Below are 5,356 nucleotides of genomic sequence, written 5' to 3'. Positions count from 1 at the left end.
TATAATACAAACAATATTTTTTCAGTTCATTTAGATTTCATCATCTACATAAAGTTGTTTCATATTCATTTATTTACGCTGACACCAGAAAATGAAGCACAATTTTGGGACCCCAATCTTGAAAATCCATGCTTTGGCCTTCCATGAAATATGTCCCAACACATTTAGTGGAGCATCTAAAAAATTCTGTAATATCTTTTGTTCTAGTTATGTGGGAAGCTAATATTCTTTGCTGAAATAGAGTTTGGACTAGTGTAGAGTCATGCCCATAGTACAAAATAATATAGTTTCAATAGTATAGATAGAAGCACTATAGTCTCTTCCTAAATTTTATCTCGTAAATTGGAGATAAAACTATTATTATATTTTATTAATTTTACTCATTATTATACTAAAAAAGTAACATCTATAATATTTACTCTAGGCCAGAAAAAGTTAAAGGACACTATAATATTCAACATTCAGATATTCCAAGAAATGTAGGCATCTGTACCAAAATTTGATTTTTGCTTGAAAGTTTTCTATAGCAGGTAAACAGAAACTGTTATGCTCAGGAAATATTTTTATAAAATAAATCTTATGATCTCACGACTTCCTAAAGCATGGATACATAAATATAAATATATTACTATAGATATAAATATTTGAATTATATTTATTCTTGTTATACAACTGCTCTTTCTACTTATAAGTAATAAAGAAGAGGTAATGAAGTGGGAAAATTTACAAGTTGTAGAATATAGGTGTCAGAGAATAATTCACCGTGATTAAAATTTAGAATAGATAATTTTTTAAAGAGAGAAAATCATATTATGAAACATGTAGTTCTAGCACACACAAAAAAGCTTGCTTTTCTTTATAGTATAAGACTATGATATATAATTAAAACTTACAATGAACTAACTTAAGATATCTATTAACTGATTAGGCTAGCAGGCTAGTGACCTATAGTGGGGCAAAGCTTCTCAGCAAGTAAATGTAATGATAACATTGTATTTTATATTCCACATTGAAGATTCTCATCCAGGTCTCCACATTTTCAAAATAAAGACTGTAAGAAATCTTGACAGCAAGTAGGTTTATTAAAAATTTATACAGTATAGCTGATTTTTGAGTTTGTTCTTAATAACTAAATTCATAGAGTACTTTTTTATCTCACCCCATTATTTGGTCTTACTATTTATGTGTACTCTACAATACTTCTGATGGAAGGGTTGGAGGAGACATTTAGACTATTTGTATGTAAATAAAAGGTACAATAAACTCATAGTGAGACCAGAGTTATATGCAGCTGATTGGGCATTTGCCTTACACACAGCTGATCTGGGTGCAATCCCTAAAATGTAATATGGTATCTTCCCTCTATCCCCCTACTACCCCAACCCCAGGAGTAGTCTCTGAGTGCAGAGAAAAAAAATAAGTTCTTAGCACTGCCAGATGTGGCCCAAAACAACAAACAAACAAACAAAAGACAAAACTCATAGTAACTCAATTTTATAGTACTCAATACACATTTAGTTTCTCTATACTATATTCTTGGAAGAAATGAGATCATGTAAATGGGAGAAAATGTCATAAATTACCCTTCACTGAAGAAAGATATTTTAGTCATAAAAAATAGTTGAATATACCACAGTGTTACATGCAACAGAATACACTTGAACTTAAGTTCACTAGCTCAATTACTTCAATTTATTTGGAGCTCAGAAGATACAAAAGCAGGAAGATGCAATACAATTATGGATAAGAAAACCTAAAGTATGCAGAGAAATAACTCATAAGTTAAAAGAGCTTCAAGGTATGACCAAACACAAATAATTTTGATGTAGAGTGAATTATTTTGAAAGTAATACTGGGTATAGAACAAATTATCTTCTCATCCATGAAACTTTAGTTAAGCTGCCATAGTAATTTCTTATGCTCACATGATAAATACTCAGTGAATTATTGAAATGACAATATGAGGTCATGTTTCACTTATGTATGTATATATGCACTTATGTATCTACACAGTTATATTTTGTTTTTATCAAACACATTCTTTGAATGCAGTTTTATGCTTGGGGATTTCCAAGGTTATGAGTCTTGGAAAGGAACATTTTTCCTCCTTTAAAAGTTAAAAAATGCTGTGTGCTCACTCTGGTCACTCTCTCCTCTACCAGTAACAGTGAACCACTGTTCTCTCATATAAATGGAATCAGCGAAAATCTCAGTCGTCTATTCACAGTTGAAATGACAAGTCTTTTATCAAAGAAAAGTTGGACTGTTTCTCTGAAAATTTTCAGTAGAATATAGCCTTTGACCCTCGTTATTGAAACCTCTCAAGAAATCTAACAGTCACTCTATATTTTCTCATGGATGTTTTAGTTTCATTTCTTGACTTATCTCTACATCAGCTTTTAGTTCTTGAAGGTATGGATAAGGCTGCAGAACAAAAGTGAAATGTAAATGTTTCTCTCCATCATACAGAATTGTAGTATCTTATATTAGCACACCTCAATTTATTCTGAAACAAGCCCTGGAGATATTAATGCCTACATGTTACTGCCTACATTTGTTTTGAGGAATTAGCCGGAATATATAATAATTTGTCAGAACAATGTTTGTAGCTTTGGTTTTGTTGTACTTGTTTCTGTTTATAGTGCCAGCAAGAATAAAACTCGGTGTCTGACAGACACAAAGCAAATGCCTTAACACCTCAACTGGTCCCTGGCTCTTGCTTGAAGCTTTGACTATTACATTTTACCATGTAATACATTATGTATTACATTTATGTAATATATACATTATATAAAATGTATTACATATAGCGGTAGAGCATTTGCCTTGCACGCAGCCAACATGGCCGACCCGAGTTCGATTCCTCTGCCCCCCTCGGAGAGCCCGGCAAGCTACCGAGAGATCTCGCCCGCAGGGCAGAGCCTGGCAAGCTCCCCATGACGTATTCGATATGCCAGACACAGTAACAACAAAGTCTCCAATGGAGACGTTACTGGGCCCGCTCGAGCAAATCGGTGAACAACGGGAGGACAGTGACAGGACACTGACGGTGTAATTTCAATGAACGCCTTTAGTTCTAAATTGTATGGATTGATACCAAAGGTGATAGATGATATGAATAAATATGTCGACAGAGGAAGATGGTACCCTTGTTTTGACAGCACACAAAAGTTGACTTTCTGTAACATTTGTCACAGGACAAAAATAAACTAATCAAAAAGAGAACAAAGCTGGAAAAGACGATTCTCAAAAAATTAATGGTAGTCAGGATAACTTTCTTTACATTCTTAGACAAATTTAAGTGGCCAAAATTATTGGAGATGAAAAGGAGCTCATCAACGGAATATTGAAGCAAGATGAAGAGTGAAATCTATAACGGAAATTGAAACTCTTGATTACTTAACAAAGTGGAACATTTTAATGATTAAAATTTACAAATAATAAATTTATGGACATTAGCATGTCTGTGTTTGGTAAATGCAAATTACTAACAAAGTGGGAAACAGTTCAACTGTTTGTGCACATGCCTTAGATGTAAGGTCCTGAGTCTGAGTTCCAGAACTGCAAGACCTCTCACCTCAACTCTCAGGATTCTCTGGTGTCACTCTAAAGGGGCACTGAGATCGACTGGGCATGATTGCTATGAAAACGGAAATGTTATTAGAGGCATGCACAACGTCTTCCAAGTGGGGAAATTAGTTTGTGAAAATATTTGTAATGTTAAAAGTAAATTTACTCCTTTAGAACTATTTAGTAATAAATGCTTCATTTTTTTGTGGTTTGTACAAAGTGATAAAGATACATAAGCAAATGAATAAAGAATGGCATATAGAAACTTGGTAAATGTACTGTCAAGAGAAAGTAAGTGAAGTGATGAAGTAAATATTCCTGAAACATTCAATAAAGTCTCAAGATGAAAAAAGAAAAGAACATATTGGAGAACAAAAATAACTGACTGAATGGGAAATTTTGAAACTAAAGAAGAGAATAAAAGTCTTCAAAAGGTTTGATTGTCACGCACACATACCTCACGTGCGCACATGTCCTGCACCCAGAGTGTCCCCATCCTGCAGGCGGGGGAGTGCAGCAGTACTAAGTCCAGCCAGGGCTCAGGGCTGGTCTGGGGCAACACTTGATACTGGCGGGGGCCCCCTGCGTCTCATGCACTGCTCTGTGACGGGCTGGTGTGTCCTGGCCTGGGGCAAGGTCGAGGGGGAGTCAGCTTTCCGGGTGGCTGAACCAGTCCCAGCTGGCAACCGGTTGTCACTGAAGCTGTCCCTGAGTCCTGAAGGACCCCTACAGCGTCTTGGGGCAATGAGCAGTGGACCCGAGCACGTAGGGCCCTGAGGGAGCTGGCAGGGAGATGCAGCCCCCAGAGTGAGTGTGGAACGTCCCCCAATTAACGTGTGGAAAATGAAAAAAAAAAAAGGTCTGATTGGTTTGGTGGTTGAAGTGTTTTTTGAATGTTAAAAAAATCGTATTTGTGTGAACTGCAGAATATGCTAATCTACTCAGAGTTTTGTGTAAAGGTCTATTGCAAAATTTTTATTGTTCTTGTCTGTAAATTGACTTTCATCAGACTTGCTTCTCATATGAATAATTTTCCTGTCTCTGTTTGCTGTTTATTGGATCGAATAATTGGCATTTTGATGACTATTTTGAAAGTGCAAGTTCTGGTACTTGACTGAGCTGTTCCTACAGCACTCAGACACTGAATTTGTGTGGCAGCTTTTCCCATTCTAGATTCTAATTCAAATCATAAATCAAAGTTCTGAATATAAAGGATTATAAATAAAAGAGCTTGGTATAGATTCATAGCCAACTAAATTAACCCATAGCCTAGAATGGAAAACTAAGGGCACCTTTCAATTAGAACCAATTGACTATTGAAATAAAATTTTGGTGGTTAGAGAACACGAGACAGATTGCAGAAAATAAACCCCATAAGGACCTCATTTGACATAAGCATAAATTTCTCCTGTCATTCTTAGAATGTAGATTTGTTAATTTCTGTTAGATTTTATCGCTTAAATTAGCTTGCATTTTCTTCACGAATTTGCGTGTCATCCTTGAGCAGGGGCCATACTAATCTATTCTGTATAGTTCCAATTTTAGTACACGTGCTGCCGAAGTGAATACAAGTAGCTTACATTTTCTTTGATTTTTTTGTTTAAAAATCAATATTTTCCTGAGATGATTTGTTATAATCCAGTTCACTGTAGTACTATAGCACTTTCTCCCGTTGTTCATCTATTTGCCCGAGCGTGCCCAGTGATGTCTCCATTGTGAGACTTGTTACGGTGCTTGGCATATCGAATATGTCACGGGTAGCTTGTCAGACTTTTCCTTGAGGGTG

At 35.6% G+C, this 5,356-nt stretch overlaps 1 non-coding gene across 1 annotated transcript; it reads right to left on the bottom strand.

Annotated features, from left to right (window-relative positions):
* Positions 1 to 5,032: 5,032 nt before the first annotated feature.
* Positions 5,033 to 5,139, bottom strand: LOC130021928 (U6 spliceosomal RNA). The gene has a single exon (XR_008792254.1). It is a non-coding gene; the product is annotated as a U6 spliceosomal RNA (small nuclear RNA).
* Positions 5,140 to 5,356: the final 217 nt, after the last annotated feature.

This window comes from Sorex fumeus, unplaced genomic scaffold (genome assembly GCF_029834395.1).
Source record: "Sorex fumeus unplaced genomic scaffold, SorFum_2.1 ptg000018l, whole genome shotgun sequence".
NCBI lineage: Eukaryota > Metazoa > Chordata > Mammalia > Eulipotyphla > Soricidae > Sorex > Sorex fumeus.
This window is presented reverse-complemented; position numbering and strand designations above follow the sequence as displayed.